At 43.4% G+C, this 24,988-nt stretch overlaps 1 long non-coding RNA gene across 1 annotated transcript in view; it reads left to right on the top strand.

The window, feature by feature from the left end:
* Positions 1-14,484: 14,484 nt before the first annotated feature.
* LOC137441595 (uncharacterized) overlaps positions 14,485-24,988 on the top strand; it is a 38,365-nt gene continuing 27,861 nt past the window's right edge. The window contains exon 1 of the long non-coding RNA XR_010987443.1: positions 14,485-14,730. This is a non-coding gene — a long non-coding RNA (uncharacterized lncRNA). The remainder of the gene's footprint in view (positions 14,731-24,988) is intronic.

Here is a 24,988-nt window from a genome sequence, read left to right as displayed (position 1 = left end):
TACGTGTGAGGAGCTGTGCCATGTGTAGCTGATACTTCTCCACTGCCCTGGCACTGTGATGTTTTGGGGAACTGCTACAGCTTTATTTTGCAATTCTAGGGGTGCAACCTAGGTGCTTCCTCAGTGATTTTAGCCTTGGCTTTATCAGAAGAAGAGGCATTAGGTTGCAGTGGTGATATATCCATCAAAGGATGTGGACTCTCTAAACCAGTGTCAGGTTTCTTGCTAGGGCAGTGCCTATTCATTAATGGGACATTCAGAAATGTGTGAAGGGAAAGCATTACCTGGATGCCTGTCCTGCCAGACAGTGATGATAGGGGAAGTTTTATGTATGTTAAATGGCCTTAAGCAGTTCTGGACCATTAAAAACTGTACAAGAGAAAGGGGCTGTCCCTGCTGTCTTGTGGCCAGTGGTCAATACTAACACCATGCCTGCACTGCCGGCTTTATGGTGCCTGCATCCTGCTGGCTGCCATGTTGTGACTGCTGTCCTGGACCAAACCCAAAGAAAACTCTTCTCTTGCTGCTTCTTTTGTTCAGTTGCTTTCTCCATTTAGACCCATGACCTTGTCTGGTCAACACTGTCCCTAGTGAGCATGATTGTTGCTTCTGTGGGTTTAATGAACTTTCCAGTTCTTTTCTGCTCCCAGCTAAGTAATGTCACCTCTTCCCTGAGCTGCATGCCCTGCCTCCATGTATTTACTCATAGGTGCTCCATTTACTGATAATGCTTGCAGGAATTCCAGCCAGGCATGCCTACCAAAGCATCAAAAAATGCTCTGCAAGTTTACCACACAACTAGAAGACTCACTTCTAAGTAAAAATAGTATTTAACCTTCTCTTCTTAGTAGAAACAAGTTCATGACTTTAGTCTGTCTCATTTGATGCTTTTGTCTTCCTACCCCCTGCTAACTTTGAGCCCTTTGACCAAATTCAGTCAAATTCAATAGAAGAGCAGAGCTCCCAAAAATTCCTGTAGGTTTCAGGAAAATGAGCAGCCAAGAGGAGAGAAGTCCCACTGGTGTCCTCACCAAGAGAAAGGCTGCAGTGTGATATCCACCCAAATTGGACACTACTTGGAAGGGAGAAATTATAAATGCCTTTCTCCCCGGGAAAAGCTCACATCCCACTTAGATACTAGAGAATCCAGCCCTGAGGAAAGAAGGCCTCATTAGTGCCATTGCCCAAGGAACTACTTAATTAAAGGACAACAGAGTTGAGAGCATTGTTATATAGGCCTTTGTTCCTTACACCTGGTCATTTCCATTGATGTAAAACATCATCTTTCTGATCTGGTAGCATTTTGCACCCATTTTAGACAAGTATTCCTGACCAGCCAAAGAGGTGCGGAGCAGGGAAGAATCAGACCTTTATTACTGAGGTAATTATAGCCTCACCTAACCATCAGGTGGAGGGTGTACACCTCTATTAGCCAGTGATCCCATAAAGAGAACAAAGGTTGGCTAGAAAGTGGGAGCCACCCAGGGAGCATCCCTGCATCCAGCTACACTACTTTGGGGTGGCAGACATGCTGGGGAGGTCATGACCACAAGTTCCTGCATCTCCCAGTCCCTTGCTTGTTTTCCTGGTTTTAAATCCAGCTTGACTTGGAGGTACTGGTGAAGACCATGACATGGGGAGACTAAAAGGAGGAAAGGTACCATAACTGAGGAAATCGGCTCTCAGTTAAAATACTGAAGGAGGCAGGGGGTAGCTTTCAAAGCTTGTCTCAGCAACTAGCCTAATTCTGTTTTCAAAAGCCACTGTTGAGTGCTTTTGAAAATTTATCCTAGATGCTTGGCTCAAAGACCTTAACCAAAGATATTTTTCCCCCCCTCTATCTGCTGTATGAAAGCTAAATATAAACTGACATTATTGAACAAAACCCTAACAAAACCCCAGTTGCAGGTCTAGAAAAATCTTTACTCAGAAAAATCAAATTATTGGAGACCAGCATCTAAAGTGTCCTTCAGTTTTGAATGCCTCTTGTTTTGTGTACACAATTTAGCATTAAAAAAGAAAGAAAGAAAGAAAGAAAAAGGCAAAAGCAAACAACAACAACAAAAACCCAGACATAATTTCTAGCAGGAAATATTTGCTTCCTGGTTTGTTTTTTGGTTTTATTTTGTCTCCTTTTATTTGCCTTTTGTTCTCTTGCCCTCAGAAAACCAGGACCTGAGTGTCTCTGGATGGGTAGCTAAAGTTGCTTTTGAAAACGTGGATGAGTTTATTCTACCCACAGGAGGATGTGCATTTGTCTGTTCGCTGTTTGCCTGAAGAGCGTCGTAATGACTTTTCTGCTGATGGCCTGTGTGGGACCACAGGCAAGTCATCAAGCTAGCCTGTGCCTCAGTTTACCCACTGACGGCTTCATTAACGCTAACCTGCCTCGCGAGGTGGTGTTGTGTTTACTCTATTACGTGCTCTGTAATCCTTGGATTAAATGTGTTATGTAAGTGAAAAGCAGGCATTTGATGTGTATGTAAATGCGGCAGTATTATAGGTGGGAGGGTCATTTGGGTGTAAGTGTAATACAAGCGCTGGCAAAAGGCAAAAGGGATTCCATTGTATTGACTTATTTTTAAAGAGCTTTTTATTTACTGAAATGCTCTGGACACCCAGAAAGAGAGACATTCCTCACTAAGCAGCTCTGCTGTTTCATCTGTCTTGAAGTGCTTTGATAAATGGATTGAAACTTGTCGGCTTTTCCTGTAGTTTCTCCCTCTGGAAACTCTGTTGAAACGTTATTATTGTAACTTCTTAGAGCGCTACTTAATGAATTGTAACAGATATCCCTGCGAGTCCCGCAGACACCGCCAGGACTCTGCTTCCTCTCCTTCCTGCAGCAGAAGCAAACCAGTACCATGCAAATTCATGGCACCATAGCTTGCGTCTTCTTCTGGCAAGAGCATTTGGTCTCTCACCAGGGAAAAGCTGGGCCCAAGCCAAGAATGTGCCCTTGCAGCCCAGAAGGCCGACCACATCCTGGGCTGCATCAAAAGACGCAAGGCCAGCAGGTCAAGAGAGGTGATTCTGCCACTCTGCTCTAGTGAGACCTCACCTGGAGTACTGTGTCCAGCTCTGGAGCCCTTAACACAAGAAGGACATGGATCTGATGGAGTGGGTCTAGAGGGGGCCACAAAAAAGGCTGGAGCACCTCTCCTACAAAAACAGGCTGAGAGAGCTGGGGTTCCATTGGAGTGCAGAAGGCTCTGGGGAGACCTTATAGTGGTCTACCAGTACCTAAAGGGGGCCTACAAGAAAGCTGGGGAGGGAGTGTTTACAAAGGACATGGGGCAGTGGTTTTAAATTAGATGAGGACAGATTTTGATTGGATGTTAGGAAGACATTCTTTACTATGAGGATGGTGGAACACTGGAATGGGTTGCCCAGGGAGGTGGTTGGAGGCCCCGTTCCTGGAGACAGTCAAGGTCAGGCTTGATGGGGCTCTAAGCAACTTGATCTATTTGGGGGTGCCCCTGCTTACTGCAGGGGAGTTGGACTAGATGACCTCTAGAGGTCCTGTCCAATCCAGTGCATTCTACAATTCTACAGAAATACTTCTCACCTTCACAAAGCTTCAGCCCAAGCCTCATGTCTTAGCTGGGTGATCACTGGGTTAGAGATTAATTTCATCTTTCAAGGAGAAACTTTATCAAGGATGACAAATTAGCGTGAGTTTAAATCTGAGTTGTTTGCTTTCCTCTCTCTAGGACAAGATACTTTGGACTTGTATGTGGTGCCTGAGCTATCCTGAAGCTCAAACTGGTGACTTGGGTGCCTATGGACAGTCTGAACTCAGGCTGTCCGTGTGTCCCACCTGCCCTCAGACAGTTACATGATGTTACCAGAGGGACAGATGAGATGGATGGCACAGTAAGCACAGCACCTCTTCTGAGGCACCAGAATGACCCAACAGGACACGCAGATCTGCCTGAGGAAATATGCTGAAAGAGTGGTGAGAGGTACCTGAAAGGAATGTGTATGTAGCATGGAGCTACAGCAGAGCTAGAGGAGAAAGTCATCCATTTTGGGTTCACCTTGGACCCCAGTAATGTCCTATCCTGTTGCATGCCACAGTGGAGCGATGGGATGCCACAGTGAATTCTTACTTCCTACCTCCGCACTATTTGAAGGAATCACGCTCCTCCTCTGTGCTCTCTGAAGCAGGGGAGATGGTACTAGTGATATGAATGTGATGGACTAGTGATTGGGTGTTCAAGAGGGGATTGGACATGGCACTTGAAGCCATGGTTTAGTAGTCACGAGGTGTTGGGTGACAGGTTGGACTTGATCTCTGAGGTAATTTCCAACCTTATTGATTCTATGATATGCTTGGTTGGGTAGCTTGGCTGTGCTTTGTAGTCTCAAAGGTCCTCATCCTGATGCAATGGTCACTTGAGAATTTAAAAGTTTTTCTGGTTATTTTGGGGTTTTTATTATCTACTTGTTTTGGGTTTTGTTTTTTATTATCTACTCACCAAGTTTCAGTTGTCCTTGTTTAGATAAGAATATGAGATTGAGCTATTGCTGCTCAGGTTGTCATGAAGCATGAAATGGCTAATGGCACAACCCTAGCAGCATTGAGAGCTGTGCCCTTTGCCCTGGGTGGTACAGGTGCCTGCAGTAGATACTGCTGGCTATCTCCAGCTTGGAAAATAAGAGCCTGCCTTCACCTTGCCTCCAGATATGAACTTGTACCATCCTGAGTGAGGTACTCAGGAAGACATGAGGGGAATTTTGGAGGAGCTCATGATCAGTGTGGTATTGGAGCAGAACTACGAAACAGCTGCGTATAGGTCACCTCCTCACAGTGAGGCCTCAGAGGTATCTCCATTACCCTTGGCACATTGAGGCCATATTTTTTTGTCAGCCTTTTACTCCACTTTCTATTAACATTTTGCATATTAAAATTTGTGTAGGCAGCCAGAAGAGAGCAGCATCTACACAATACTCGACACAATGGAGAGGATTAGGAATCAGTGGCTCCACTCTTTGGGACCAGAACTGGGGTGTGTGGTAGTAGTAAAGTGTCCTTTCTTTACACTTCATTTTAAAAGTATTTATCATTTCTTTCTCTGTGTCCTCACTAAAATACAATCTGCATCCAATACTGATTTCTGGCCTGAGCTGAGAGTTTCCAAAAAGATTAAATTAAACTAGGATTACCTTGGTCTTTTTGCTGAGCTGTTCACATCTGATTGTAAATTTTCTTCCCTCTTCTCAACCAGCCCAAACCCACTAGCGTGCATAGCTAGGTCCAGTGATGCCAAAACAGGAGGTTATATTCAAAATAATGACTAGTGATTTGGGAGGGGTTTTTTTCTGGTATTTCAGCTACCCTTGCATGAAATTCCTCCAATATTTTTATTCACAGTAGGAATGCTGGGGAAATCAAACCTAGCAAAATTGCCTCTCTTTATTTCACCCCAAGTGAAATTATCCATGTCCTCTTCATCCCTCGTGGGATCCTGCATGCAGACATTGACACAGATTTGGTGCATTCCACATGAGCCAGGGAAATTGCCCCAGAAGTCTGGATTTAGCCCACGCAGCCTGTGCTGTGCTGTGCTGTGCTGTCTGCACAGGGTACACAGCCCCAGCAAACACTCCCAGTGTAAATTCAGAGTAAGCCATTGGAGACACGGCTGTGTGATTCACTTCATGACTGTGCTCTGTACACATTCCTCACAAGCCAATGGGTGTTCTGCGAAGTTTAGCGCTATGCAAAAGCATTTTTGCATGGGTTTTGTTGTTCCTAATATTAAGGGTTTGGAGATCTCCGCAATTGTCATGATTACTCAGTGTAATAGAAATTAGAAGCAAGCCTGAGTTTTGGCTTTGAAGCTACCTACTTCTAAGAGTGCTTTCTTTTTTTTTATTTTAAGTTTTCTTTTTAAGGTGCCCCAGCTAAACTTTCCCCAGCTCACGAGTTAGCTGTGATAGTTGTTCTATAGTTAGATTTTAATCAGCCTCAGTACACTCAGTAATGTTAAACACTGAAAGAGCTACTAATTAATCGCCTTTCTGTATGTAACAGAGAGATAAATATCCATCCCGGAGGAATTGTGATTTCATGGTTTCTAATGATGGTTAGATTACATTATCTGGATCACTTAGGCTGTGGGTGTCATAAAAAATGCTCAAAGTCATTTATATTCAGTTTAATTTTTGTTTTTTAACTTTGTAAGCCCGAGAAAATAATGCGACGTTAGCAAGTCTGTTTCATATTTTAGTTAAATATACCTTTGTTGCACTGACTGAATGGCTGCAGATGACAGTGACAAACTCTCTTCTCTTCTGTTTAACATGCACCCTCTGCAATCAAATTAGCAACGTACAAATCTTCCCCGGGCTTCTGCAGGAGAGTCTGTTGAGTTCCTCCTCATCGTCAAGCTTCGGGGAAAGGTTTTCTTTCTTCGGCTGTCCGTTTGCAGCGGCTGTTTTCTGCTAATTCTGCTGCGTTCTGCGAAGTCTCAGTTGTGTGTCTTGAACCGAAAATTTGGCTTTGACTTTGGGATTGGCTCAGGCTGTGGTTCAAATAGGATAATACAGTCGGACAGTAGCGTGAACCTCTGGTTTTCCCCTCCCCACTTTTAGCTGATTAGAGTCCGCACACGAGTTGTGCGCCTGCACATCTGCGTCCGTGACACACTTAAATTGGGGAGTTAGAAGAATACCAAAAAAAGAGGAAAAAACCCCTACTCCATGTGTATATTGTAATAGCTAATACTTGCATATTTTGAAGTTATACTCATTCATATTTAAAAGGCTGAGGCTTCTTTGAACTGCTGTGTTGGAGGGGGAAGTTAATTGTTTCTGAATGAGGATGATACTCCCTTTCCATACCAATTATGTGGACTGCTCCAAATTATCAATAATGCTCATTTCCAAGCTCCATGGCTTGCAGCTCCACATCAGGCGAGTGCACTTGCGGAAAGCTGCCCCAGCGCCAGGGCTGCAGCCCCTTCTGCATCTGCCGGGAGCCGGAGGTTGGAGGGAACCCCCGAGGAGCAAGGTGAAATAAAGAAATAGGAGATATTTCCAAGAGAGAGTTTGTCATCAGTTAGCTCAAATTGCTTCTGAAGTTTCGCCGGCAACTGCTTTACATGTCTGACTTGGTGACGAAGAAACTATACTTGTCTTAATAGAGAACTCCAGAACTTCAGAAGGGTTTCTCCTTGTTTGAATGCACAGCACAATGAATTTGTACCCACAGAGCATTCACCACTTACATTTCAAAACCTACAGCACACTAAACGTGAAACTTTTGTTCAAATTTCAAGGATTTTGATAGCCCAAGTGAATAGACACTGCCTATTGATTTTTCCCTTACAATGACTCTTGGATAACCTATTTTCTCATTTATTTTTAACGACAGCTCATGAGATTTTACAGCAATTCTGCCCAACCTCCTAATATCAAAATCCCTCCTTGACCCTGAAAATTGTAATTCTACTATAGATCACAGCTGCTGAATATTACCTTTTACTAAGCTGGTTAAATAAAATATGTCCAAATCACTAGATCCCACAGGCCATGACTGCAATTCTAATTATTCAGGGTCTGTGTTTCTGTTCTGCTGTACAGAAAAGCACAGCTCTCTCTGAGTCCACACCAAAGTGTGGGAATCCAGAGTATTGGTTCTAGTTTTGAATTTAAAGAAAAAGAAAAAGGGGGGAAAAAAAAAAGTTACACTGCTCTTCAATGATTTTCCTGTAAAACTTTTACAAGGGAACCAAGCCCTTTTGATGTGTTACATACAATAAAATGCTGTGTAAGTCTGGAGGACAGGAGCATGTGGTGAGAATTTTCTTGTGACTGGGGGATGGGTGTGTTTGATGTGTACTTATTTCAAAATCAAATATATATATATATATATTTAAAAAATCTCACCCTACTCTTAGGCTGCACATTCTGCACAATGGCTCAGGAAACCAATGGAAGAAAACTAATTCTGGCCATTAAGCATATCCTTTCCCCTCCCACTGCTTATTCAAAGAGTGATCACATGCTCCCTGCTGCAAGTTACACCATTATAGAATTTAGATATGGAAGAAAGCTATTAGATTAGCTGTTCCACCTACTGATGTGGGATTGTTCCCTGGAGAACCTTATTCATTAGTGGATCACAGTCTAACCTTGTGGGCACACTGTGCCAAGACCGTCTTGGTTTTGTTCTGCTTTTTCCCCCCATCCTTTCCCTCTAGTGCTAAGAGAGCAGCCGAAGGAGTGGTTTGGTGATAAGGAGCAGGAGGGAGAAGATGGAGTTCCTTAGTGGCACGGTCAGAATGGTGCTTTGGATGTTCAAGTGTGAGCTTACTGATGTGGCTGTTTAATTTGTGTACTTTTTTAAATCAGGATCTAATTACAGAGGACTAAATGGGCATGGAGGGGGTGATCTTATTCGGCGTAATTCACTGTAAGTTCTTCTGGAGCCCAGTGGTCTCCTGTAGCAAATTACCTTCATGGCTTGCCCTGATTCTGCAGTGTCCTCAGATCTAGTCTCCATTTTTGCTTTCTCCTTTCACTCTTCTGTGAGCAGATGGAGCCAAACTTTTAATTGCTTGTCTGCCAGGGAAGACAGCTTGGCATTTTGCTGCTCTTCCAGGACGGAAACTTTTTATTTCAGTTATTCTTTGGTCCAATCCCATAAAACTCTGAGCTTTCCAGGGCAGCTGTGGGTACTTGGCATACCTCATGGTTCTGCCTGGTACTGGGGCACTTTCAGCTGAGTTTGCTTCTCCAAACATTTCTTTCAGAGCTTCACTTGCACCTTCTGTCCTGGTACTTTTCTTAGTGATCCCCCCTTATCCAGAATACCAGGTGGGACTCAGCGTCAGCCCATTCTCTGGGGTCAGCTCTTTGTGACTGTCTGCTTCAAACCTGCTACCGAGGCACCTTGAGACTGTCAGTTTAGGAAAGCTTACTTATTTCTACCATCTGGAAGCTGCCAGTTCTCCCCTGTTCTGGCTGCTGTGGGTGTGAGCCCTGCGCCGTACTGCAGCTGTGTGTTTCCACAATGGGCCACCCACACACGGACAAACTCCCTCCAGGTTTCACCTACCCAGAGGTGAAACCAAGGTCTAGAGAGGTCTGTCTGCAAGCAGACATTTGCTGACCTCAATGCAGACCTGTCCTCAGAACACAGGCCAGGTGCCACACCTGGAGAGGCGACTGCACAGGAGACTCTGTCTGGGATGCACTCCTGGTCCTCAGAGCCTCCATTTGGTTTGTGGGGACTGAGAAAAGTGTGAGAAAGGGAGGGGAGCAAAGGCAACCACTTCCATCCTGCAGTTTCAAAGTTCTGGTTTCCACCCTCAGAATATAATAAATGGCTGCTGAGTTACTTGACATGGAGCTAAAGTCTGTGGGGTGAATTTTCAGAGCAACGCACAGGAAATTATATGCACAATTACTGTTGTTAACAGAGCCTGGGCATGTAACTCCCTGCACAGCAGGCTGGAAATCTTCCCCATGCATGTTTAATGGGGTTTGGGTTGCTACATTCCTAGGGCTGTGTCCCTTCTCTAATGCCTAGTGTCCTGGATGAAACAAAGAAAGTACTGAATGTAAAAGAGATATTTTTTTTGCTATTAAAATAATATTCTCTTGATCTTGAGTCTCCCTCTAATGCTAAAGAACTTCTTCCCTCACTCAGTGATCTCTTAACCTTTCTGTTTCTGTGAGAAAGAGGAAAATAAAATAAAAAAAAAGGGAGGGGAGGGGGGGAAATCACAGCTTTATATATTGATTTATTTATTTATCCATCCTTCTAAATGTGTTCCACATAGCCTGCTCATGGATGTTCATACAAATGAGTATGTACCTGTTCATACAGGCATCTACTGAGGGATGTGGTTGAAATGAGTGTAGGCCATAACACAGAAAATATTTGTCTAAACCTTAATGTAGAAACACTCCTGAACACATCATATATTTGCACATCATCATCATAGCAAAAATGAATGGTATGTGCCATTTCACTAAGCAGGCATGTAGTTAAAATACCTCCCTCCTCTGGAGGTTATTAATGGGATATTTAAACTTCACTACATTGTGCACTAGGCAGGGTCTGTAGATCTGGGATTGTCTTGTGCCTGCGTGCTGTTGATTCAGTTCTATGTACTGTAATTGTTTTCCTTTCCCCAAAGAAGGTTATCATCTCCTGCACCTAGATCAATTCAAGTGGGCTTTAATTATCTTCAATTAAAAAACTGAATCACTCCTCTTAAAGCAGCGGTTTTGCAGCTAGAAGGAGCTTGTATTTGCAGCTGTACCACCTTACTGACTGGCATTTTCTTCTACCCATCCTATGCTAGACTCTTCCAGCTTTCTGCAGAGTCTGAAGGCAGAAAGCAAGGTGCTGTAAACTAAGACTACAAACACCAAAGTGAAAACACACACGCATCAAATAAATATATATATATATATAAATACATCAAATGCATATACAAGTTTCTAAAAGGTTTCAATCATTCTAAAATTGCACATGATTGCTCCTCAAAATGCTTTCATCTAAGAGCAGGGGGTGGGGAGGGAAGTGTAGCTTTCTCAAGTTTTAAAAGCATTGTTGGGGCATGTCTAATAGATTTGTCTAACTCTCTCTGTCTTGATCTATGCAGCATGCTTGGTTGTATCCTCCTTAGCACTGATCCTGGAACTGTAAATGCCTTTTTTTGTTTGGTGAGTAGATAGTCACTTGGCAATTGCTTAATGAAGTATCTATCACACACCAGCAGTTTTGAATGAAGAAAAAATAAAGCAAACAAACAAAGAAAACACCTAAAGTTCAGAACTCCTGTGTGGTGTCTCTTTTTTTTTTACTGGAAATGGGCTTTTACTTTCAAACTTCTGTTGTATTTGGAGAGAAGTAATCCCCCAGAAAATGATACCAGTGCTAATAGGGAACACATTATCTTTCATGTGGGTGTTTTTCTTTTTCTTTTTGATTGTTTCATGTTTAAGGTTTCTTTGTTATTATCTCGGTAGCGAAGCTCTCCACACAGTCTCAGGCAGAAAAATCAAAATATGCCTTAAAGCAATAATCTTTTAATAAGTATCAAATGTCTTTCAATGAGATAAAAGAATTCTGGAGCGTGCTTATACACACACGTGCACCCACACACGCACTTACTTCCCCATTAATCTTCTGTTATAACTTTTCAACAGTATTTTGGGGGACTTTTTTTCTCTTTTTCTTTTAAACTAAGACTCATCACAAAGTTTAGGTAATTATATTTCTAAATGCTACTTCTAAAAAAAAAAATGGTTAAAGTTGGTCTTTCTCCTATGAGGAGAGGCTGAAGGAGCTGGGGTTGCTTAGCCTGGAGAAGAGCAGGCTCAGGGGAGACCTTATTGCTCTCTACAACTACCTCAAGGGAGGTTGTAGCCAAGTGGGGCTTGGTCTCTTCTCCCAGGCAACCAGCACCAGAACAAGAGGACACAGTCTCAAGCTGCACCAGGGGAGGTTTAGGCTGGATGTTAAGAAGAAGTTCTTCATAGAAAGGGTGATTGGCCATTGGAATGGGCTGCCCAGGGAAGTGGTGGAGTCACTATCACTGGAGGTGTTTAGGAAGAGACTGGATGGGGTGCTTGGTGCCATGGTTTAGTTGATTAGATGGTGTTGGATGATAGGTTGGACTTGATGATCTCTGAGGTCTTTTCCAACCTGGTCCATTCCATTCCATTCCATTCCATTCCATTCCATTCCATTCCATTCCATTCCATTCCATTCCATTCCATTCCTTCTATTCTATTCTACTTGTTAGGGCTCCCTTTTTGGAGCACATTGGGAGATCACATCTCCTGTGGCCTCAGATGTTTCCATCAGCCAAAACAGAGGTGTTGCTCCAAGCTTCTTGAAGATACTAACTTGGAGAATTAAGTATTTTTGCCTTCTTTTATTCAGGAGTGCAGGAGGGAGTGTATTCACACAGCCAGATTTCCGGTGGGTAAAGCTGATCCCCTTCAAAAGAGGTGGAAGCAGCCTGCATAATGCTCTTGATGGATGTAAAGGGACACTGAACTTCATCGAAGCCCAGACTTGTCCTGCACAACTTCAGGTGCTTACCCAGGGAAAGTAATTTAGCATGTTAGTGATCTGAGATGCCTTCTGTGGACAGCATGGATACATAGGCAAGATCCCTAAGATTAGATTGGGGATATGCCTGGCCAGTCTTCTGCCAAGGAGGGCAGGGACAAACACAGTGGGCATGGTTACTCTGGAAGGAAAAGTGAAGGAAGTCTGGACTGCTGCTGATGAGGGGAACAGGTTCAACCTTCTCCTTTGCTAGTCAGGGGAAAGAATGTTGCATGCTGTTAACTTACATCCAGCCCTGAACTGCAACCTGTTTGTTGGGAGGAGAACAATATTTATCTGCCTCTGACACCAAAATAAGATGTGTGCTTCTCAGCCCTGCTGCTTATCCAGGACTGTGAGATGCAAAGCAACACTTGGTGCTGTTGCAGTGCATGTGCTTTGTGCTCAGCATCTCTCCTCCTCGTGGTGAGAAGCTGGAGTATTTCTGCCCAACAGAATGGAGTATGTGCTGCACTGCAGAGTGCAGAGCTGCTGTATTCTTCAGTGACTTAATTGTGGCCTTGATGGAGTGAAGTGTGGAAAAGTTAGGGTGGGTTTTATTGAGTGGTTTTTTTATTATTTGTAAAATGATGTCTCTTGCACCTTGGCTTCAGTGACAAAAAGCTGCAAACTGCCTACATGCCACAGGTTAGGGTGTTAAAGTTGTCCTCTTTCCTAATGCTCCTTATGACAAATAGTCCTAATTGCTTCTTTCTTTCATACTTTTCTGTGCCTCCTGGCTAAGACATCCGTTTGTAGCCTTTATGGTTCATCCTTTCTAAGCTTGGCCTCAGCTGTGTGTTTTTTGCTCCTTACTAGCTTGAGCATCCCCTCCCTGTTCCCCATCCCTCTTTGCCTGCAGAGCATCATGCAGGCACCTGCCAGCTGCTTCAGAGACCAAGCTCCTCATGCTTTTCCTGACAGCTGAGCAGCATATTTCCCCATGTTTGCTACACCTGGCGCATAAAGATGCACAACTTCCCTCTCTTTGAATAACCCAAAGCAGGCATGCCACATTGAATCTGAAAATAGAAATGCTATCATCAGCTACTTAGAGGAAAGTGCAGTGAAAGGAAAAAGAAAATGAAACCAAATGTGGTTTGTCTCTTTTGTGGAGGTGGGTCCAAATTTCATACCTTCTGAGCTAGACCTCCCTTAACATATATGGTGGTGCTAATTTGAGTTGTGAACTCATGAGTACTTTTTGAAAGAAATCTACATATTAGTGTTGCGAAAAAGGAGACTCCAAAAGCCTTTTAAGTATCTTTCTCATTAATTACTTAATCCTCTGATCTTGCTTTCTTTTGAGTTCTTTAATTTTTAAAGAAAGACAAAAGTGAACTGGAAAGGCTTTGTTACCAAAAGAAATGTTTTTGAAATTGTGTGTGACACAAAGTAATTGAGAGAATATAAATGTGGGCATAAATAGTACACAAGCACATGGAGTCCGTGTGCTGGGAGAGCTTCCTCCACCACCCTTAAAGGAAGGAAGCAGTGGACCGGGTAGCAGAGTGCAGGGAGAAACATCCATCTCAGCCATGGTAAAACTTTGTTTTCTGCTTGTTTATGGTCTTCCTTTAATACTTTTAAATGCTGCAAGACACTGAAATAAAAGGGGAGTTGTAGCAGAAAAGTTGGAATCAAATTCCATATCTGATGGGAACTTCCCTTTTTTTTTTCATTTGAAAGTGACTCAAGATCTGAGATTCCTGTATTTCAGGCTGCCCAGCTTGGGATGTGTAAAGAGATTTATCCTTTTCTTAACCATCTGTGGAAATCAGGTTCCCTTCACAATGCTCAGTACCCAAAAAAAGAAAAACCTACCAGAGGCACCCAAAACCATTCTTTACTTTTAAAGATTTTATTCAGCTAACCAGGACAGGGCAGGCCTGAATTTTGGATGAAAGAAAACTTAGATGAGCAAGGAAGTTATTCCCCAAGGACTATATCCTCAGTGATACTCTGAGCCAGCCACCCCCGTAGCTTTCAGCATCTCTCATGATCAGACTGGATGTCTTTTGCCTGAGGCTGAAAATTTCTTCCTCTCTAAAACCAAAGAGATGTTGGCTGTGAGTTATGATTAGTAATGGAGTCCATTTGTGGTGAGGTGGGGGGAAGGGGAGATGATGGACCCAGATTCACAAAATTCGATGTGCTCAATTTATTTCCAAACAGCCATGGAGGACTGCCCTGGTCTGGGTAGTTCCACAGTTTGAGGATAAAAACTGAGAGCACAAGGAGCAGCAACAGGAGAAGAAACAAGCTTATATGTAAGTATAACATGTAAGTAATCTGCATTCTTTGTAAGTGGCAGAATTGAAATTCAGAAGGTTAAGGGATAAATACAGGAGGTTAAGAAATAAATTTGGGGAGTTAGACCATCAGAAAGGCCACCTGAAAGACCCAAGATTTCTAGGGTGAAGCGCTGTCAGGAAAACAAACCCAAGTGAGAATATTGGCAAAACAGAGTGGGAAGGTGTCCAAGTGCAGAGCATCAGCAGCCAGCTCCTCTCAGCCACAGAGGAAGAGGACAGCAGCACAGCAGTGCTGACAAGGGTGTCTGACGCTCATCCCCAGTCAACTCTCACCGGCGTGGCTGAGTGAACTGCTGAGCAAAAGCGCTCCAAACTTGGAGGCCCAGAGAGGGGGTAAGTTGTGTTTGTCCAGGCTCTAATTGCATCCTTGCATTACTATGCAATTAATTGCTGCCCTGGTCTGCTCGAGAGGAGGGAGCGTGCCAGCTCTGTTCCTGGGCAGCCCCGGAGGCTGGAGGAGCTCATGGCTCTCGCTCCAGGGGGTGACCTGCTCAGATGACTCCGCGGTTCTGTTGCCAGCCCTGCTGGCAATACCGGTCTTCCCTGGATGATGTGCTTGCTTCCCGCGCTGTGGTTCTCTTAGCAGGCTGTAAAAGTTTGAGAAATCGCACTGAAAAATGTAGGGCAGGGAAAACACAGCAGTTCTCATTGATTTGGTGCATCTTAGGGAAGAGGTGAGTAGAGAAAAATTCAAGCAGAGTTTTCCATGGCATTTTGTATGACTGCTTTCAATATGTACCTCAAAAAGAGGCAATGTCTTGCAGAAAACACATAATTCTATCAAGCTACAGCGGGGGAAAGAAGAATAATTTTGCTCTTGCTTTACAGATCACTATGGTTCTGACGTCAAGAATAGCATAGTAAAGTAGCACAAGTTCCTGAATGAAAGGACAAAAACCAGTGTTTAACCTCCAAACTGGGATGTGATCCTCATTTCTAACATGTCCCTCATTAAATCCATGTCTGTAGCGGAGAAACGGGAAGGAGTAGGACAGATTTATAACTCCCAGACTGTGGGGTTTCCAGGGCTGGCCTCAGTTTTATCAGCTGATATTATGGGGGTCTGGGATTCAAAGAATGACTGTAGAAGAAGGAGGCAGAAAAGAAGCTCCCTGTGAGCACAAGCTTTTGGTCCTTTGAAAACCTGCCTTGATTAACCCTAAATAACGGACAGCCAAGAGGCCTTTGCAGTGAAGAAGGGAACTCAACAGCAGCACCATCAGGGACTTTTGCTGGTCTTTCCTGGGGTCCCAGGTGTGGGCTGTTGTCTGCGTTCCTGCAGGAGGTTCTTTTTATTTCTGGCCATCCTCCCTGCCTCCTGGGGAGCAGCTGCAGCACATGTCTGTTTTTTTGAAGCATGTGAGTGGCAGACAGCCCTTGACCAGCCTGGAGGAGCTTACAGCCTCCCCTGGAGCACATCTGGGTTAAAACTGAGTGAATAAGCCTGATTTTGAGGTCTGCATTTCATCTAGAAACCTCACCAAGAACAAGAGGAGCTCAAGGTCCCTGCACCTTGGAGTTCTTCTGTGCTGGGAACCTGGCAACTGAGGCTGCTTTGTGCTGCAGGCAAGTAGTCTATGAATTATAGAATCACTTAGGTTAGAAAAGACTTTTAGGATCATCGAGTCTGACCATGAAGAGCATGTGTGGCCTGACTCCAGTTGTGTATTGCTTCTTCTGTATAGCAGAGGCCTCTTTGGCTTTATGGGCAATAAGAAGGTACAGGGAGGAAAAAGCAGGTGGGTAAGGTGTGGTTCCAGGTGTTGCACCTTTGTGGTTTTGATTGTTTTGTTATGTACAAATATAGACATTTGCATAAATGCTATACTGAAAAGAAGAGCTGAGTATATGTCACCTCTGTGACACCACTGTGTATGGATAAAAAAAATACAAGATTTCCTGGTAGCATCAGCACAAAAGTGACCTCATGTGAACCTAAACAATACTCATGGGTGAGGACTCTCAAAGAAAAGAACCTGTTTCCCAGTGAACCCTTTCTGTCAAACAGCAGAGGAAAGGGTTTTTCTTTATTCTGGTGGCCAAATTACTGCACACAAAGTCACCCCAGTATAGCATCTTTGTCATCATTACAGCCTGAGGCACTGAGAGGATCCAGTTCCCTTTGGGAAAACACCGGTGGCAGAGGGTTTTAAGCAGGGATTTATGTCACCTGGAACAAGTAAACTGAGTGCTGCTAGTTGAGCAGCTCAACAACAAGTTATTACTTACAACCTTCCTGAGAGCTGAAGTGTCTTGTTGCAGCTTGGCAAAGTTAACACAGGTTTGAAATTATGAAGAAAAGTGTGTCTGGTCTGTTTAAATGTTTTGAGACCTTTGTGTTAGCTATTTTTCCTGCTGCATTTTTTCCAAATCCCATAGATGAGCCAGCTCATGTTTAGATTTGATCCATTCATCCATCTTGTAATATCTAAGTCCTTTCCACATGTGCTGAATAAGCAGGACTGGCCTGCTGCACTGCCTAGTTGCCCCTTTGGAGCACAACCTTTGCAGGGGACTTGAGTTGGGGTGGAGTCTGATTTGTCTGGGAAGTGATTCTTTTAGATTTTGCTTTATGGAAAAGAAAGGCAGAGAATTAGAAGGGACTGAATGTTATCACCCCCCTCCCCACCCACTGCTGGTGGCTTTGAGCCTTCTTACAAACCACATGTGACTCAGCCTCAGCAAACTGCAGAAGCTGGAGTCCTTCAGTCAGTGTGATCCTTCCCCTTTTGTACCTTTTCCAGAAGACACACACACATCCCAGGCAGTCATTGTATGTCCAGAAGGGCTGAGCTGGGCAGCTCTCCAGAGGCAAGGCCAAGTTGCACTTCAGGGAGGGGAGGCAATAAAGACTAAATAGTGTTTACCTTATGTTTCTCATTCACAGCCTGCCTTAAATCATTTGTAACAGGGGTGGGGAAGGGGGACGGTATTGGGATCATGTGCAGCCCGAATGCCAAGAAGTGCTTTTGCCTTCCCTGGAGATGAGCTCTGTGGAGCCCTGCAGGGTGTGATCTCTTATTTGGTAATGTGAACACGAGGAGCCTAAGCACAAGCAACCAGAACAGCAATAGCATTAGGTCAGGGGACTTGGACTTTGCTGTGGTCCCACACCCAAGTCAGGCACAAAAATACACAAGCACACGCTCACAGATGTGCACACATGTATGTTCATGAAGGCTATTTTGAATGAAAAAGGGAGAGGAACCGGAATTTCTATCAACTGACCCACTTGTCAGGAAAGGAGGAGGATGCTGCAAGTGCCAGGACCACAAAACCATGCTCTCTGTGGGAGCCTGTGTGAGGTCTCTTGTTTGGACTCTCTTTTACTGTGGTCATGAAATGGAAGCAGGTGCCCTGCTCACCATCAGGGCATCGAAGTACTCCTCTTGTGTAAAGAATTGTTCAAAAATAACCCACAGGCTGAGATCCAAACTGTGTTACTTTGCACATCCAGATTTACCAGTACTGCCTGGTGAGGTGGTTCTGAGACAGCTTTTGTGTGTGAGTGCAGAGTGCTGTGCAGAATAAACAGGTACCGTTTTGAACTGATTTATTCAAAGGCTAATGCATAAACCCCAGCAACAGAGGAAAAATTTAGCATAAAAAGCAAAGCAAAACCACCATCAGGAACTGGCTGGTTTGACCATTTAGGAGTCTGAATGGGTATTGATTTGAGGGAAGTATTCTAAAGTTTGCATTACCCTTTGAAAAGTGCTAATGTAAGTTCTTGTCACTTTAAATTAACTTTGGATAAGAGGGACTGACAGAAACATGAAGATGTGTGAACTATATTTGACTGATAGTCTGTCAAATATTGCATGGGGTTATGATCCACAACTTTTCCCATCTGCTGCTCAAACCTGAATCCTTGAATGCACAATGGATTAATTACCATATTTTGTTCTGATTTCACTTAGTAGTATAAAAGGCTGTGAATGTTAAATGTACCCTTACCTGCCTCCCTTTTTCTGAGGGTAAAGTATGTGAGGAGGAGACAGGAGGGATTCTTTAGCAATTTTCCACACCCATATGTAATGATTTGCTAAGAGCACCTCTTCTCATATAATTAGATTCCCAGAAGTTATGTAGAGCAAGACAGAATTCAGAATTTCATTCACTCCTGCACTTGTGAGAATTTTTTTCCCCCTCACTAATAAAAGCAACGAGTGCTGATGCAGCGTGTTTCATCCAGTGCACTTTACAAGCAGCACTATAATTGTGTGAGGCTTTGCCATTCGGTATCATTGCAGGATGTGGCATGGAGCAGTGGAGGTCAACAGTTTTGACTGATGTGATGTTTCCTAGAAGGCCTGACATTGATTCCCCAGTACCAGCTGCCCATCCCGACAACTCAGACTGACACTGGGTAAATTAGCCTGCCTCTTTCTGCAGCTGGACACCCAGAAATCTGATCTCTTAAATTAAAGGTCCTTTAGAAAACATGAGCAGTATTAACTTGCCAAAAATCTCCTGGTGTTTCAGTGACAAAACTCAGAAGCCTTTAGTACAAACTCCTTTTTTTCTTCTCACCTCCTTTTCTCCCAGTACTCTTTGGATAAGCTGAGTTATCTTGACTTCCAGCTGAAGGAAATAATGTCCACTTTAGCTGATATACTCAAGAAGTAAACCCTGGTAATAGCCAGCTCCTTCATTTCACAGTGTTCTTAACCTATGTATCTCTTGAGTATTTTTGCTTTCATAGGACACTGCACATTGCAGTGACATCATGGGTTATATTCTGACACCACACCACTTAAACAGGACACATCTGTGTGTTTGTCTTGTTGGCTCTCATGCTCCTGTGTCAGTGAGAGCGAGTGGTTATCCAGAAATAAGCAAACTTGATGATGATGTGAAAGGAAGATTGAACATAGGAGGTTAGGCAGACTTGTAAGACAGAGTAACAAATCCAACCCTTATTACAGTGAAGTCCCTTCTGGAAGAACTTCATAATAATACACTTGGGAGTAACTGTGCACCCAGTCCTGTCTTTTATATGTTTTGTCAGGTTTTGGAGATTTAAAAATAGCATTGCCTTTCCCAATGCTAGACTATTACATGGATTCCCTCAGACATAGCCATAGCCATTCTTCTATACTATTTTTTTTCCCCAATAATTTCTTTTTTATATTATATCATTGTTTTTTTTATTCAGTCATTTGCTTATGAAATCCTGAAGCCTTGATTTTGGGATTCTTTGCTCCTAGTTTCTTTCTGTAATTACCAAAAGTGGGGCACAGCGAGAGAAATTCCTGCATAGGAAATACCTTTATTTTGTTTGGGAGCAGTGCCAACTATGAAGGTTCAATCCTGTCCTTCATACCTTTAATTCTGAGAAGACATTATGTGAGCCCAAGGAGAGGGGGAAAATAGGATTCGAGGTACTCTTGGAATATATTATGAAATTCTCACTCTCTTGGCTGGAAGTTTGTCCTCAGACTGAGTACATTCCTGTCCTGCAAGAGCAATAGCAGGCACCAATATTGCAATAGCAATAGTAGGCTACCACTATGAGCAACCACATAGCTGGTAGCTACAGAACAGTACCACAGTATCACCAGTTGAAGGAATCAGCTACCTTTCAAACTGTGCTAAGATGCACTCTGCTGCTGATGCTATCCAACACCAGCAAATGTTCAGGTGGGATTCTGGAAAACACTCATCATCAAACTCACTCTGCTTCTACAAAGTCAATGCTGCTGAAAGCTGATGCCTTAAGCTCTCTACTGGGGGGGTAGGGGGATGTCAAAGGAGAAGCCTCCTGTTTTAGTGGCACGTTTTGTCTTCTCTTCATCTAACTAGCATCTGGCCTAGTTTAATCATCTTTGTTCTGAGTGGTGTAAGGTCATTAGCAAAACCTTAATGGGGACAAGGGTTGCAACACTGGCACTCTATTTAGGGAATGTGTTCCAAAAAGCAAAGGTATGATGTTTCTTTAGACCACATTGCAAGTGACATAAAGATTAATGAGGGATAGACAAATGCCCTTGCTCCAAAGTCAGCAAAAAATAGAAGGTTCTGTTTAAACTTTTCAAAATGAATTATAGTCAGGTGCTGACTATCAAGAAAATAAATGAAATCCGAGTTGAAGAGTCTGGAATAATTCTCTGGGACTTTCCCCAGACCTGTCATTCTTTTCCATGGATATGAATATTAAGGGGTAACAGAATCTGCAAATCCACGTGTCCTGAGCTTGTGAGGAGAACTGGGGACTTGAAAAAGATCACTTAGGAGCTGAAAAGGTAGCTGGATATTTAGAAATTACTACTGTTTCAACCTGATTAATAGGTTTAGAAGGGGAAAAATATTTGGATTGGTACACCTTTTTTAGAGAATCCAGATTTACCTTCTGCACATTATAGAAGAGAGATCTCCGATGCAAACTTATTTATGCATAGGGTGAAGGCTAATGACTGGAAGTTACAGGCACAGATTTTCATCTTATCAAGGCAATTTGGCTCCATTTAAATTGTTTAGGCAAAATAGTTCAATATTATATTCCTGTGTTGTCTTGCAAAAGTGCAGGTTGTGTAGGTGTGGGTGCTACAAATATGTTTACCATGTGAAAAGAGGTCAGAATAATTTCAGAAATGTTTAGTGGGGCAAATCAGAAGCAGATGAGAATGAGAACCTTTATTTTCAAAGCACACCATCAGAACACTGGAGAAGAGGAGGCTCAGGGGAGACCTTATTGCTCTCTACAACTACCTCAAGGGAGGTTGTAGCCAGGTGGGGGTTGGTCTCTTCTCCCAGGCAACCTGCACCACGACAAGAGGACGCAGTCTCAAGCTGCACCAGGGGAGGTTTAGGCTGAATGTTAGGAAGAAGTTCTTCACAGAAAGTGTGATTGGCCATTGGAATGTGCTGCCCAGGGAGGTGGTGGAGTCACCATCACTGGAAGTGTTTAAGGTAAAACTGGATGAGGCACTCAGTGCTGTGGTTTAGTTGATTAGATGGTGTTGAGTGATAGGTTGGACTTGATGATGTCAAAGGTCTTTTCCAACCTGATTAATTCTGTATCTTTTTTCCCTGTATCAGCTCACTGCTATGCTCCAGAACGTGTTCTACAAACTTTGCTTTTTCTTTAACCTTAATTTTAGTTAATTTTATGGTGTTTGTGAATGCACAAAGACCTGGTGTTACTCAGCCAGCAATTTTCAAGCAATTAAGTCCCTTCTTTCAAGTGGAGTTCACATATTGTCTTCTGTCTGCCAAGAGATATGGTCAAGAGCTGTGCTGCTTGGAGAATGCATTTTTAGCTGTCCTTATGTCATGAAATAGTTTGTGAGTGTCATGTTTCCAAATAGGCAATTGTTTTCTTTTTCAAAAGAAAGTTGGTGTTGCTGAATTCCCTCTGCAATGTACAAGTTATCATGGGAAACAAAAGATTATTCTCAGCTTAGTAAACTCCTAGTCAGCAATCAATGACCCAGCTGGGCCAAGACCACGTATGCAAGTTTACACACAAAGACCGAAACCAATAAATGCTCCCATAAGTGAATTTGGAGACAATTTGGAATATTTCTTCCCTTCCCCTCTTGCCTCAGAAAAGCAGTGTGCACCCTGACAAAAGAGAAACCACAGAATGTGCAGAATGTCAACAAGATCCTGGTGTCTGATTCCCACCAGTTTTACTGGGCTCAGAGTTGGGTATTTACTGCCCAGAGGACTAGACAATAGGTTCATTCCTTCTCCTGAAGAAGCACAAAATGAGGCATTTCCTCTGCATGTTCCCTTGGCCCATGGCAGGACAGGCAAAGTGTGTTTGGAGTGCACCACTTACTGCCGAGCCACAGAGAGGGTTATGCTTAAACGCTGTCTGCTGGCTACTTCTGCTCTGTGCTCATTTAAACCTCACTGTCATGTGGACGTTGATGAAACCAATTGAGTACAGGGGGGTTTTGCATTGGAAAGATGTGGGAACATGTTTTCTGTTGTTTTTATACGAAGGCTTATGTCCATCAACCTAATTGTCTTTGCTGAAGTATTACATTGCTCTTGCTGGCACAAGGAAAGTGCCAGCACCTGCTCTGTGGTGAACTCCTAAATGTTATTTCTGTCCTCACCTCCCTTCTAAAATGAAGGGGGACCATTTTCACACTGAAGGAGTTTTCTGCATGGTCTCCATCTGTGCTTCAACAGAGGAGCAAGAGCGAGTATAATCCTCAGTTCTTTGGCTTTTGAGGTTGATTGTACCTCAACAGCAGGCTGCTGTGCTCAGAGCATCCATCTAAAGACATCCCCTAAAGACATCTGAGAAAGAGTTGTGGCACCTGTGCAACTACAAACCTTTTTATACCTTTCAACAGGGCTTTCTCCAGATGAGCTAACAGTCCCTCCTCTTTTAAAAAATCTATGAAGGTAGGAATGATGTTTCTTGTCAGCCTCTTGTAAAGAGAGAAATCTTAGAGGTAAAACCAAAATGCTTTCTATTAGATGTCCTCCTGGTTTTCTGCAGCCACGTTATTATTTGGAAGATCCTCTCATATGATTGTGTAAGACAAGAAGTTTGCACAATTTTGTGACCTTATTTTCTTGTGACACCTGCCAGAGAACCCCAGACCTGACTCACAAGGTAGGGCAGAACTGCTGAGTAACAAACATTGCATTAAGGGCCACAGAGGGAAACTGAACTATAACTTGTAGGAAGACCTTCCCAACCCCTGTATCCATTCTTTTTATGAATAGAACTGTGTCTACCATCCTCCTGCTCTTCTACACACAGTTTTTCTGTAGTGTGCACTAGACTCTTTCCTGTACCAATCCTCATTAGAATAGAATAAACCAGATTGGAAGAGACCTTCAAGATCATTGTGTCCAACCTATCATCCAACCCACCTAATCAACTAAACCATGCAACCAAGCATTGTCTTGTCCCATGCCATCAGTGACTCTTGCACTCCTGCTAGTAACTTGTCTCCCCCTGAGCTTCTTTGCCCTCATGTCTTCTTTCAGTTTTTCAGATCACCAAAATCTGAGCTGGCCATCTACCAGGAGGATAATTTCTTATCAGCTACGAGACTTCTGTCTTTGCTGAATCTCTTTATGCCTTTCTAGATAGCTGTTGGTTCTCTTTATGCATCACTCTCTTTCAGTGTAATCATCAGCTTTTCTCTCCCTGCTGTAAAGCTGTTGCTGCTCTTCTGCTCTGAATTCCCCAAGATCCTCTGTCCTTATCTCATGTTTCTGACTTTCTCTGGTGGAAATTCCATGATCCTTCTGTGATCAGGGCTGACTTCATCCATAACGAATCCATTCTGTCCTTGCTTAGCTCTGATTTTCACAAACCAAGCCTCTGTATTTCTCTTACATGAGGACACCTTGATAACTGCCATCTAACTTAGTTAGATCCATTTTTTCTTGCATAGGACTTAATCTTTTCTGGTTTAGCTCCCACCTGTAACCAGTCTAAATCTTTCCTGTCAGTGTCCCTGCTGACTTCATCTCTTTTTTTACCTTCAGCCTCTTTGATCTGTCAAGTGTCTAAAATGCAGATAAACAGATCCCTCAGCTTCAGGTAAGCCTATGCTTGTTTTTTCTCTTTCTTGCGTTTTGTTCTTGAGTAATTTCATCTGTGTTCAGTTTCAGCTACCATCTTTGATTCTCTGATCCTCTTTTCTTCTCTGCTCTGTTTCCTTCTATCCAAGTTACAATCTTGTAATGTCTATGCAATATCACTTTATGGTGTGCAGCACAGGTTGGACTTCTGCTGGACTGCTCTCTCTGTACCTTGACCCTGTAGATCTTTGGTGACCTTTTCTGCATAACTTCGCCGAGATATCCTTCTTCCAACTAATAGGCTTGTTGAAGCTCTTACCTGATTACATCACCCCTTTCTCTAGTCTAATCCTCTTTATCTCCTCCCATGCTTACCCTGAGTGGTGCTCATTTTTCAGCACCTTGATCACATCACTTCCTCCACTACCACTCCTTATCTGCTGCAACAAGTAGCAGTGACCTGCCTCTGCCTTCAGCACTCTTCAAGATTTCTTCCCTGTCCACCCACTTCCTGTTGTTCATATTCTCAAAACCCACTCTTCTTCCAGTTGGTCTAAGATGCCCATAGCTGTACTTTCATGCCAGATACCACAGTTCCTGAGAAGAGCTCTTCATGCATGCTGCAAAGCTGCTGAGCTGCTCTTCAAGACTCTCCCTTAGAGATCTCCTTTGACAGGATGACCACTGAAAACTCACCTGCACTGAGGTCACTCTCCACCCCATTGGCAGTCTTACTCTTTCCCCACATTTCCACATTTCTCTGTCACTCTCTCTTGACTCTGGACTGTAAACTCTTTATTGTTATTCTCTTTTGGTGCAGAGCCTTTTGCTGTGGGCTCCTAGTCCATGACTCTCAAGGATATGTCAATGCACTCGAGTAACAGGGAACATGAATACTGCAACCCAGCCAAAGCTCTTGGAAATTTTTGTGAGTCAGGGCGCTCACAATCTGAACCTAGCTCCAGCCACAGGTTTTGCAACTGGCCTGCGACTCTGCAAAAGCTTTGTGTCAAACTCGTATTGAAACATCCGTGAAATAAAGGGGTGGTGCCGGAATCTGCATCCAAATTTCACAGCTGTAGGTCACCTC

The sequence above is a fragment of the Melanerpes formicivorus genome, unplaced genomic scaffold (assembly GCF_026170545.1).
Source record: "Melanerpes formicivorus ecotype bairdi unplaced genomic scaffold, bMelFor1.0.p_v2 SCAF_6, whole genome shotgun sequence".
In the NCBI taxonomy this organism is placed as follows: Eukaryota; Metazoa; Chordata; class Aves; order Piciformes; family Picidae; genus Melanerpes; species Melanerpes formicivorus.
The sequence above is the reverse complement of the archived record's forward strand: the minus strand, read 5'-3'. Positions and strand labels throughout refer to the sequence as shown.